General features: G+C 41.7%; 1 long non-coding RNA gene across 1 annotated transcript; it reads right to left on the bottom strand.

Moving 5' to 3' along the window:
* Positions 1–3779: 3779 nt before the first annotated feature.
* On the bottom strand, positions 3780–12556 carry LOC126983674 (uncharacterized). The gene is made up of 3 exons (XR_007736127.1): positions 12405–12556; positions 11954–12043; positions 3780–3889 (listed from the first exon to the last, which is right to left on the bottom strand). It is a non-coding gene; the product is annotated as an uncharacterized LOC126983674 (long non-coding RNA).
* Between the last annotated feature and the right edge of the window lie 864 nt (positions 12557–13420).

Below are 13420 nucleotides of genomic sequence, written 5' to 3'. Positions count from 1 at the left end.
ATATTAAGGAATGTACGAACAATTTTGCCTGGTGTTTATTGATCATTTAAAAGCTAAAAAAAAAAAAAGAGCAAACTATTAGGAAATCTCCTTAGTATGTATCTTAGTATATTTAGTATCTTTAACATCTCCGGAAGTATAGAAAATAGAATAGAAAAGTTGACACTAATGAAAAGTACAGTTAGCTGTCGGCGCTTATAAAGACTCTGCTGGACTCTGGCATTGGCCCTTTAAAGGCAATGTGTAAGGGCAGTTATGCTACACCACTGCACTTCCTCGGGGACAATGACCTGTATCACACACACACACACACACACACACACACACACACACTGAGAGCCAATATATTCCTGATTTCTAGGATTGGTTAAGACTGTTGCTACACGCCACGGAGAGAATCAAGCACCCTATTAAAGCTACGGACGTGGGATTCTGTATATATATTTAACTCCCCGATAAGAGGGAGGGGGAGGAGGGAAGGGCCGGAAAGGTAAAGTTTGACTACTCACTTAAACTTTTAACGCAGACCTACCTACCTCCGTGTGTGTGTGTGTGTGTGTGTGTGTGTGTGTGTGTGTTCTTACCACCTACATATATCTAACCTGTCCATATTTATCAAACTGTCTACCTATCTGTTGTTTTATCTATCTATCTATTATTCTACCTCTCTGTCTATCACTTTATCGGTCTATCGCTATCTTTATATACTTTTATCCATCTATATATTTATCTACTCATTTATTTGTCTATTTCATTATTTATTTACTTTTTTTACATATATATAGTTTTAGGTCTATATATTGTCTTGATTATTTATTGTTTAAAATGTGCCACCACCACCATCACCATCATCATCACCACCACTATCAGCAGCAGCCCCACCGTCACTGTCATCACCACAAAGGAAAACAATGACAACAACATGGACAAAGACTGACCACTCTTAATTTATTTTTTCCTCTTTATCCTCCCACGTTTATTGTTGTGGTGGTGGTGGTGGTGGTGAGAGAGAGAGAGAGAGAGAGAGAGAGAGAGAGAGAGAGAGAGAGAGAGAGAGAGAGAGAGAGAGAGAGAGAGAGAGAGAGAGAGAGAGAGAGAGAGAGAGAGAAGGGTGAAGCCTACCTGGATATAAAAAAGAAATAAACATCACAGGGAAAACAAAAAAAGGAAAAAACAAAAAACAAAAATTATACAAAAAAGAAAGTTAGATATTTTATGATGGAGACGAAACATTAGAGTGATGAAGCACACACACACACACACACACACACACACACACACACACACACACACACACACGCACACACACACACACACACACTCTGATCATTATACAAGTTATACGCCTCAATGAATAAAGTCCAGTGTGCGTATGTACGGGTGTATGTATGTATGTGTGTATGTTTTCATAATAATAATAATAATAATAATAATAATAATAATAATAATAATAATAATAATAATAGGTTTATTAAAGTATGGCAGCCGTTAGGCTGAAAATATACAAATTAGAAATGCAATAAACTATAATACTAAATAGGCTACACGAGAGGGGGGGAGGGGAGGTTTGGAGGTGGTTTAGGAGAGCTAAAAACAGAGACAAAGGGGAAGGGAGGGTGGTGTAAAGGGAGCACTGAGAGGGTGGCGGTGAGGTGTTAATCTGCACCGCGACCCGTTGGGATTGACTATCACTGCTGGGCATTGTTTATAATCCTCACTAACGCTGGTACTGCGCTTCGTTTGTGTGTGTGTGTGTGTGTGTGTGTGTGTGTGTGTGTGTGTGTGTGTGTGTGTGTGTGTGTGTGTGTGTGTGTGTGTGTGTGTGTGTGTGTGTGTGTGTGTGTGTGTGTGTGTGTTTGTATAATTACCTTTTAATATTAAACACACCCATAAAAAAAGCGAAAACAACAGCTATATTCTCCCACCACAAAAAAAAAAGTAAAAGTTGAACGCAATGCACTTTTTTTTTTCTTATTATCCCACAAAGAATGATCAAATGATTCTTACTGGTGCCAAGCTAAGGAACAAGCAGCTCAATCAAACAGCCAAATTCTAAAGGTCAAAGAGGGTGTCAATCGGGTTCTAATGAGTGTTTCTTTAGGCTCACGGTACAGAAGAAGGGTCAAACTACCACCAGGGTCATAAAACTACTGGAAATGCCCAAAACTCCGACGAAAGCCTTGTCAAATATGTGAACTTGGGCGACGAAATGTTTTGTATTTAATAAGATGTCCTTGTGGTTACGTTAGCGCTTAAATGGACTGGGATAATGGAGTTAGATAGATATAATAGCACATTGGCTTTAGCGCCCAAACGAAATGCATCCACGCCAAGAGATAAAAGAAAAACCTGACGAAGAAAAAAATAATAGGAAGTGCAATTTCTATTCTTCTCTTTCGCTTTCTTTTCTTTCCTTTATTTCTTTTTTACCGTCAAAGTTATTATTATTCTCGTCACTTGCTTCTCCTTTTTAGTCTTCTTTTGTATTTCTCTATTTCAACGTAGCTCCCTCCTCCTCTTCCTCCTCCTCCTTCTCTTCCTTAATTGTCTTCGTTTCTTCTTTCTCACTCATCCGTTTTCTTTCTTAAACTTTTCTTTTTCCTATTGCGATTACATTTTTATCTTTCTTTGTATCAGTCTTCACGAAATATATCCAACTCTCCTCCTCTTCCTCCACCTCCTCCTCCTCTTCCTCTTCTTCTTCCTCCTCCTCTTATCGTCTTAGAGTTAATCTTGTTACTTGGAGGCCAGTCTCTTCGTTGTACCGTCTTGAGAGAGAGAGAGAGAGAGAGAGAGAGAGAGAGAGAGAGAGAGAGAGAGAGAGAGAGAGAATCCTTCTTGAAAACATTCTTAGCTCCTTAACATTTCTCTCTATCCCTCCTCCTCCTCCTCCTCCTCCTCTCCCTCTTCCTCCTCCTCTTCTTCCTCTAGCCACTGATCCAAGGCTTCACACACACACACACACACACACACACACACACACACACACACACACACACACACACACACACACAATTAAAAGAATACAATTATTTCGGCCCTCGTTTATCATTCTCTCTCTCTCTCTCTCTCTCACGCCCAGGTGGCAGGATCATTTTTTACCTGTAATTAACGGAGCATCTTTGATCCCTTATCTTTTCACCTTTCTCTCCCTCATCCTTTTCCTTCAACACCCTCAGCTTATCTCTATCTGCTTTTCTTTCTCTCCCTTTCTCCAATGGTTTCTCCTTTCTCTTCTCTCATCCATCTTCCTTCTCCCATTTTCCCCCTTTTTATCCCCTCTTTTCAACCCTAAAATCACCTCTCTTTTCTCTTTCATCCCTTCCTTTCCATTAATGATTTCTCCCTTTCCTCCATTTCTTTCTTCTTCCCCTCCCCCCCCCCCACCAGGAATTCATCTCTATTCTCTCCTTTCTTCTTCTCCCTTTTCTTTCCCCCCTTTCTCCTACCTTTCCTTCCTTAATTTATCACTATTTTTTTCCTTCCCTTCCCTTTCACCAATGATTTTTCCCTTCTCTTCTTTCCCCTTTTTCTTCCCCTTTTCTCCCTAAACCTTTCCCCTCAATTTATCTCTCTTTCTTCTCTACCTGCACTCCCTTCGTGTACCCTCTCCCCATACACACACACTTGCGTATACATTCAAACTAAATTGTGCAGTATCGTGTTACTCCCATTCTCTCAACAAATATAGATTGAACCGTTTCAAATTAGAGATCTAGCTACTGTTTACATGATTAGGGAACTGTTTACTCTGCCACCGTTTTTTTGTTGTGTACTTACCGTCGGGGTGAAGGGCTGGGACGGGGACGGGGCGGAGCGAGGCAGGGAGAGACGGGGCGGGGCGGGGCAAGAGGTGTAGGCGTGGGGCCGTAGAGACAATGTGGATATTCTGAAATTATGAGAAAACAATAGATGATAAGGAAGTTCCCTCCTCACTATTTCTTGAGTAAAAAATAATAAGGGGCCTCATTATTATTATTATCATTATTATTATTATTATTATTATTATTATTATTAACTAAGAAGAAAAGAAGGAAGGCCGACAAACAATTTCGACAGAGGATAAAGTGCGAGGAAAAGGAGGAGGAGGAGGAGGAGGAGGAGGACTGTAAAAGGAGAAAGAAAGACGTAAAAAGTAAAATGAAAATGCGAAGAAAACGAAGAAAAGGAGACAAGACTTGAAGCGGAAGGACAATGAGGAGGGTGAGAGGAGCAGGACAAATAAAAACAATAAAAATAAAATAATAACGAAGAACGAGAAAAGAACTAGAGGAAGAATAAGAGTGAAAAAGAAAGAAAACATAAGGAAAAATAAAAAAGAATGCGTAAAAAGAAGAAAAAGAAGAGGAACAAAAAGAAGAAAAAGAAGAAGAAGAAGAGCATCCGGACAGCCTGAGGGTTTGAACTTGTCTTGCCTTCTTAGCCGCCTAATCTGAGGGGAAGAAAGAGGGGAAGAGGGGAGGGAGGAAGGGGAAGGAGGGGAAGGGAGGGGGAGGGGAAGGAGGGGAAGGGAGGGGAAAGGCCTGTTACGGACTGAGCTGGGATGAGGAGACACTCTTTCCCCTCACTCTTACCCCTCTTCCCCTCCTCTCCCTCCCCCCTTCCCCCCTTATCCTCTCTCTGTCCCTTCCCTCATCCTTATCCTCTTCTCGCTCTTTCTTATCCTTTTCCTTTCCCTTTACTTTGTGTTTTCCCCTCTTCCTTCTCATTTTTGTTCTACTCTACTCACTTTTATGCCCTTCTCCTCTTCTTCCTCCCATCCTTCCGCCATCACTTCCTATCCTTATTCCCTTCACTCTTTATCCCTTTTCATTTCTCCCTCCTTCTCTCTCTCCTCCCACTCCAAGTAGCTCTCTCTTTGTCTCTTCTTACGCCATCCTCCTCTTCCTTCCTCCTCTCCTCCCCCATTACCATCCTCAGTTCAAGAGCCCTTCCTTCCTTCGTTCCCTCTCTTACTTTTTTTCCTCCTTCCCCATTAGTAGCGACCTAGTAAGCAGCTTGCACGCCACACCATTCGATTCAGTATTACCTCCTCCTCCTCCTCCTCCTCTCTTCTGAGCCACTTAATGTTAAGGAGGAGGAGGAGGAGTGGGAGGAGGAGGAATATTTTAAGGGTCAGTGACATTTCCTTGTATTGTATTTTGAAAGAAGGTCCAATAAGGAGGAAGTAAAACCATAAGGGGGAGGAGGAGAACGAGGAAGTGATAATGGTGGTGGAACGAAAGATGATGACGATGATGCGAAGTCTAGTCGATGGAAAGGGAGAGAGGGAGGAGAGGAAAAGGGTAGTAGAGGGAGAAGAGGGAGGAGGAGAGGGGAGGACGGGAGAGGACGGGAGAGGAGTGAGGAGGGGGGGAGGGGAGCAGAGGTAATGGCCAGGTCACCTGATCATACCAGCCTCGTGTTACCTGCAGTAATGACCACGTACCAGGTGAGCCAACCAGGTGAGTCTTTACATGACAACCGTAACACCTACCAGTCCGTGTACATGTAGACGTAACCTAACGAGACACAGCATAACATAACCTGACATAGCATAACACTACATAACAGAGGATAACATGCTGAAACACCTCTCCAAAGGATTCTGGCCCCTCTCTGTTTTGGAAGTCTTCTGCTACAGACTATACAGGAGAGGGACCAGTGATTTTTTTTTTTTTTTTTGGTAGGTTGGATTTTTGTTAAGTTTGGTTTCTGTTCAGTTTTGTTTTGTTTTTGGATGCCTTTTCTCTTTTCCTTTCAGCTGCCTCTTTTCACACACACACACACACACACACACACACACACACACACACACACACACACACATCCCGTAAACCGAAATAAACGAAGACAAAACAACGAAACAGCGCCGACGAAATAGCCCGAACCTGGAGTCTGAATCATAGCAACGAGACGTGTTTTCCTCAGCGACACTCAAAACTTTCCACAGTTAGCAGGAGAGAGAGAGAGAGAGAGAGTAATACATGAAAGCTAAAGTAAGTTGGAAAAGGGGGCAAGAAAGGCAAAGAATAGGAAATTTTAGAGTGGCCCTGAAACTCCCGCCCTCCCTCTCCCTTCTTCTCGCTCTCCTCCCTTCTCCCTCACTAAGTCTCTCGCCGCCTACATGCTCACGCCGCCTCCCCCTCAATCCTCTCAGAAGGGCCGTAACAGCCTGACGAAGAGAGAGAGAGAGAGAGAGAGAGAGAGAGAGAGAGAGAGAGAGAGAGAGAGAGAGAGAGAGAATATAACCTTATACATATTTATAAAAAAATAACGCATCTTTGTTTATCTCTTACGTGTTCATCTAGCGAGTCATGCACGTGATCAGACAGCGGGGGAATTGCGCACTCACACACACTATAAGCTTCTCTTCACAGATGAATCGTTGTGAAGGAGAAACGGAAGACCAAATGGAAAGCTCACTGAATGACTAATGACTACACACACACACACACACACACACACACACACACACACACACACACACACATACAAGCAAGGAGAAGAGGAGAAAATCGTCCATTACTCACTCACAACAACCTCCTCCTCCTCCTCCTCCTCATCTGCTTCCCTTCATTCCACCGTTTCTTCTAACTCCATCTTCCTGTCCTACATCCACACCTCCTCCTCCTCCTCCTCCTCTCAGAGCATTAGTGAAGCTGCTTCTTCATTAACGCCTCAGGTGGGCCACAATGCCTTCACAGGGAGAGAAAACCACTCCTTTGTCTGCCCTCGGCGAGAGAGAGAGAGAGAGAGAGAGAGAGAGAGAGAGAGAGAGAGAGAGAGGTTGAGTAATTAGCTATCTTCAAGGTGATGCTTAAATGAACCAATGAAATAATAAAAATCTCCCCTTCCTCCTCCTCTTCTTTATACTTACAATGACTGACAGGTGTAAGCAAGCTGCATTTTTCATATACCTGACCTCTGGATATTGGTTTAATTTTGCCAATCAAACCAATCAATCAATCAATCAAGAGAACAGCCAATAACTTCATCTTCCACCTTCCCTTTCATTCTTTTCATTCCTTTTCTTTCATCCCTTTCCTCCCTCCTTCATTCCTTCTTTCCTTTCCTCCCTTCCTTCCCTTCTTTTCCTTTCCTTTCTACCATTCTTCCTTTGTTCCTTCCCTCCCATCATCTGCATAACACACATTCATTACCACCTGCTTATACCTGTTTCCTACACATAATTGATCTTTACCCCTCCCCCTCCTCCTCCTCCTCCTCCTTCCCCCTCACTACCTCTTTTCTGCAGCTCCTTATAACAATAGTAGTACAGTAGCTTGCCTAAGACGTGCGGACAATACACCTTCTCGGTCAAAGACAAACACACAAACGACGCTTCTTACGACGATGACGATGAGTTGAAGGAGAGACGGAACGAGAGGGAGGGAGAGAAGGGAGGGAGGGAGAAACAGGAAGGAGGGAGGAACAGGAGGGAGGAAGGAAGAGTTAAGATAATATAACAGTCCCCAGCGATGTTTTGTTCCCTGTTTGTGTGTTCGCGTGTTTGTTGGTATATCTTTGCTGCAGGAGGAGAAAGAACAGTGGCCGTGTGTGTGTGTGTGTGTGTGTGTGTGTGTGTGTGTGTGTGTGTGTGTGTGTGTGTGTGTGTGTGTGTGTGTTTATCCTTGAGGGACGAGGCTGAAATTGTGTGTTTGATAAAGCTGACGACCGTGGCAAATTTATGTAATCTATAAATAAAACTCTCTCTCTCTCTCTCTCTCTCTCTCTCTCTCTCTCTCTCTCTCTCACACACACACACACACACACACAAGCAAGCAAGCAAACACACACACACACACACACACACACACACACACACACATGCACACACACACACACACAAACTTGTGGCCCAGCTTTCCCTCCTCCTCCTCTTCCTCCTCCTCCTCTTCGCCTTCCTCCTCCTCCTCAAAGCATATCACTGGACAACTACATGAATTGACACAACCTTTCCTCCTCCTCCTCCTCCTCCTTTGCATATTGTTGCCTAACTTGACAAACTAACCCAACTTCACTTTGATACATCAGACCAACACACAACTTCTCTAACACAATATAAACCCAAAGCTAGACTTGAGCTGTTCTAAACCACACCCGCTTGCAATGTCATAACACTCTGATGGTTAACACGACGATGTATAATAGCAACAAAGTAGTACTAGTAGTAGTAGTAATAATAATAATAATAATAATAATAATAATAATAATAATAATAATAATAATAGCGTTGATATTATCCATCCTGTAACGTTGCATAAAGTATAAAGTATAGCTATTGAGATACTAAATGTTCAAACTCTCTCTCTCTCTCTCTCTCTCTCTCTCTCTCTCTCCACACACACACACACACACACACACACACACACACACACGTGAACGGAAACAAACTTCGAATGCGTCTTGATCCTACATACCGTAAGTTTTAATTCCTTCCTAATTCAAATTTATGGTTACTCTTTTAACATTTTGAAGGCATACCTCTCTCTCTCTCTCTCTCTCTCTCTCTCTCTCTCTCTCTCTCTCTCTCTCTCTCTCTCATCTATAGATCTGGGTCGAGCTATTGTGAATAAGAATAAGAAAAAAAAATTAGAAGAAAATAAAAAGAAGGAAGAATAGAAGGAAAAAGATAAATAGCAGTGTTAGAACAACGGGAAGAGGAGAAGGAAAAGGAGAAGGAAGGAGAAATTAGAGGAAGAAGAACGAAAGTACCTACAAGTTAAGCGGCCGTCAGGTGTTCATTTGATTACAAAGGTGAAATCCGGATAAATGGCTAGGATCAAGACCGGTTAAGGGGATTAGATTCGATCGAGTAGGCAGCAAGGTTAAAGTTAGGTTTGGGTTAGGTTACATTAGGTGTGGGTGTGGCAGTGAAGTTTGGTGGGTGGTGGTTAGGTGGTGGTGGTGATGGTTGGGTGGATAGGTAATGAACTGGTGAAATACAAGTGGTGGTAAGTGTTACATGGTGGTGGTAGTAACAGTTTAAGTTTCAGGCAGACCATAAGTAGTTCCCTCCAGTGTGTGTGTGTGTGTGTGTGTGTGTGTCAATTTATATGTAATTCTATGCATGTATTTCTTTATCTACGTCTACCAGAATTCTGCTCCACAAAGGAAGAAAGGAGGGAAGGCAGGGAGGGAAGGAAAGGAGGGGAGGAAGAGAGGGAAGCTGATGAAGTACGAGGAATGAAAGCAAGTCCATTTGGTATATTTCTTCCTCTTTGTATATCTACTTTTTTTTTGTTATCTCTCTCTCTCTCTCTCTCTCTCTCTCTCTCTCTCTCTCTCTCTCTCTCTCTCTCTCTCTCTCTCTCTCACTTACCGCCACTCATTAATTAGGGATTTACAACATGGCTTCCGTAACAAAAGATCCTGCCTATCAAACCTATTGACCTTTTATAACGACCTCTTCTCAGTTTATGAGCTGGGCCAAATCATTGGACGTAGTCTATCTTGATTTCCAGAAAGCGTTTGATAAAGTCCCACATCATAAATTACTTTACCGGCGCCCACTCTGAGTAACTCGGTAACTCTGTTCTCACTGACGAAGACAGGCAAAGACTCCAAGAGGATTTGCACAAAATTTCAGCTTGGTCGGATAGATGGGAGATGCCCTTTAATGTAGACAAGTGCCAGGTCCTTCAAGTTGGAACAAGAAATAAGAAGTTCGATTACGAAATGCGCGGCGTTAAACTCACAAGCGTTCAATGCGTTAAGGACCTTGTGGTCAAAATCGCGTCAAACCTCAAATTCTCACATCAATGCATCGATGCAGCAAATAAAGCGAACAGAATGTTGGGCTTCATTAAAAGAAACTTTTTATTTAAAAATAAAGGTGTAATACTTCCGCTCGACAATAGTTTAGTCAGACCCCACTTGGAATATGTGGTACAGTTTTGGTCTCCTCACCATGCAAAGGACATTGCTAAATTAGGTGTTCAGCGTCGGGCAACAAAAATGATCCCTTCCTTGCGCAACAAATCCTACGAAGAAAGGCTTTCCACCCTTAACATGTTCTCTCTTGAGAAACGTCGCCTCCGAGGAAAACTGATCGAATATTTTAAAATACTTAATGGTTTCACGAATGTAGACAGAACAAAATTGTTTATGATCGATGACACTTTGTGAACGAGGAACAATGGCATAAAACTCAAATGTAGACAAGTAAATTAAGACTGCACCAAATTTTTCTTCACCAACGTTGTAGTGCGAGAATGGAATAAGCTCCCACCGTCAGTGGTCCAGTGTAACACGATTGACTCCTTTAAAAAAAAAGCTCGACCGTCACTTCCTTGAACTTAATATTAACTAGAGTAGTAAAGCAACGTTTTGGAGCCATCTGATTAGTGTAGATTCACTTAGGTTTAAGGACAGACCACCTAGTCTGGACCATGGGGTCTGTGTGGTCTGATTTTCTATGTAAATCTATGTAATTCTCTCTCTCTCTCTCTCTCTCTCTCTCTCTCTCTCTCTCTCTCTCTCTCTCTCTCTAGTTTTGTTCCTGTTTATCATTTTTTTCTCTCCTAGCTTCTTAGTATTCTCCTCTCACTCGTCCACTCCATATCTCATATTCTTATTTTCTCGCTGTTATCTGATCCGTATTTCAGTTTCGGATATTCGTTCTTGCTTTTATCTCAACGATGCTTCTTCTTTTGACTTGTTTTTCCTTTAGATGCGCTCTCTCTCTCTCTCTCTCTCTCTCTCTCTCTCTCTCTCTCTCTCTCATATGTATACTAAATTATTTTTCTTTTCATTTCATCACCAGCGTCGTTGAACACATCACATTATTTAGAAAACAACATTGAAATCCAACATAAGAGCAAAATAAATAACAAGAAAAATAAAATCTAACTTAGCAAGAGGGACTACCCCGTCACCTTTTTTTTTTCACTTTCTACATCCTTTCACTTTTCCAACACTATTCGTTATCTTACATTCTTCCATTAGGCTTCCCAGTGCTAGTAATAGTATAGAAACAATAGCCTAAAACAATTAATATTAGTTTTTGTTATGTAGCCTTACTAGCCTAGCATTCTCAAGGCTTCTCGGGGTTTGGTACTAGCCTACTACTGACCTAATAGCCTATCTTCAAAAAAGGTTCCTGATTAGCCTATAGTGTTCTTTATGATACTATTTTGTTATTCTTATATATATATATATATATATATATATATATATATATATATATATATATATATATATATATATATATATATATATATATATCCCATTACGTGGTGTTCGGTTATTTAGTTAGTTATAAGGCCTTATTTTTATTATTTATATTATTATTAGCCCTTTATCTATAGCACACTTCGTTACGGCAGATCCAAGTGGTAATATTTTGAGTCCATAATTTGCCCTATCCGTAACAATAGATAGAATAAAGAAAAAAAGAGTACGAGAAAGAATAAACGAAAACTCTCTTGCTAGCTTCTCTCCTCTCTCGCTACCTCCTACAACTCCTCATTTTCTTCCTCCTCCTCCTCCTCCTCCTCCTCCTTCTCGTCGTCCTCCTCCACTAAGCCTTACTCACAAAAATGTTCGCACTCGACACTGAAAATCTCGGAAAAAATGTCCCTCATTACTCAACCACAGCCATTTCCTGCGCCCTTTACCACCCCCTCCCTTTCCTCTGCCACCCAATACCCTCCTTTTGCCTCCCTCCCTACACCATACTCTACCACCGCTCCGCTATATATGTCCTCCCATCATTTCTTTCCTTTCTGTTCTTCCATTTACCGTCATCGATTTCCATCTATGTTAAAACACTCCCTTTTATCCTCCCCGCCTCCCGTTCTGCTACTTCTTCACCTTCATTTATTCCCTGTCATTTTTTATCCCCCTTGCTACCCCTTGCTAAATTTACCACACCCCATAGCTACCTCTCCCTCCTCCCTGCCACTTAGTAGTAGTAGTAGTAGTACCATTACCACCATCACGATCATTAGCAGAAAATAATAGTACTTACTTTGATTACTTTGCTTCAAACTTTTGGCTCCAGCTCTCTCCCCAATTCTTCTCCCCGGGGTGACTTCAAGGAGGGTGTTGTGATGAGTGCCTGGACATGAAGTTGAATTATTAGGCTACACACTTTCATTTCGCAATGCCCGGTTCTTTATTACTGTAGCAGCCTGGGGGAGTTTAATAAATGGACTGACTGACTGATTTTTGTTATATTAATAGTCACAATAACTATATCCACGTGAAAATAAAACATCATATTTTACCAAGAAATTAATCGTGTGTGTGTGTGTGTGTGTGTGTGTGTGTGTGTGAAATACACCGCTCAGGTCTGCTAAATAATTTATCTCCATCGTGTGGCATGTTAAAATAGAGTTCCCAATGACCATCTATTTAATCAACTAAAAAAAAAGGAGAACTGCAACAAGACAGCTGAAGACAAGCAGTGATAAACTTACCGTAGTGTTTTGTGCAGAAGAGCCACCTGGTTTGTTTGCAGTCTTCTGGAAGGTTTTCATGTTCAGAGTTCAACCGCCATGAGCCTAGTTTCCTTTCTTCACTTCTCTGTTCTTAACACGCGAAAAAGTGAAGCTAGGTATATACACAAGCATATGAGCAGACCCCCCCAAAGACCCTGTGGCTTAAGCGCAGGGCTTTACAATGAATATTCAGTATTTCCCCAAGAGGGTCCAAAAATTTTCGAGAATTAAGATATTTTTCGAGATATCCTAATAGTAAGCATACCAGAAGTACCACGGGAGCATGAATAATGTAGCTGTTGAAACGAATAAAGTGCAGCCACACGTCTCACTATAGTCGGTTCACCCAAGTCTGAAGTGAGCATTATCATGCGCTGGCAGCCTGCTGTCGCACGGCATGTCCGATTTCGTGGTCTGTATACTAGCCAACGTAAACAGTCGTCAGTGTCAATAATATGCAGGCAGAAATATCAAATACCGTCAATTGAAGTCGATTAAGAGTTTAAAATTATTAGTAATGTCGCAAATTGCTGTTTTGTTTATATAAAGCTTGCTAATTTCTCGGTGGTGGACAGCGCCAAGGCTGTTTGATAATCATAATTCAGCAATCTTGTAAATTAACAAAATAGCTATTTGCGACGACATTACTTATATTTTGCAACTCATAATCGACTATAATTGACGGTATTTGATATTGCTGCCTGCATATTATTGACACTGACGACTGTTTACTATGCGTAGGCTACGATACAGTATCCCCGAAATCGGACACGCCGTGTGACAGCAGGCTGCAGGTAATGCTCACAAGTGGTGACAATATAGAATAATACCTGAAATCAACTGTCACCGCGTGGAAAGAAAAAAAATCATATGCTCATAGAATTGCCTGTGCCGCTGAAATAGACAACCTGGATCTGCTAAATAACAGCCAAAATGAAAATACCGCCGTCAAAAACACAGGAATAAGATGTAAATGTGTCGATACAAAGAAAAAT

The sequence above is a fragment of the Eriocheir sinensis genome, chromosome 1 (assembly GCF_024679095.1).
Source record: "Eriocheir sinensis breed Jianghai 21 chromosome 1, ASM2467909v1, whole genome shotgun sequence".
NCBI classification, from domain to species: domain Eukaryota; kingdom Metazoa; phylum Arthropoda; class Malacostraca; order Decapoda; family Varunidae; genus Eriocheir; species Eriocheir sinensis.
This window is presented reverse-complemented; position numbering and strand designations above follow the sequence as displayed.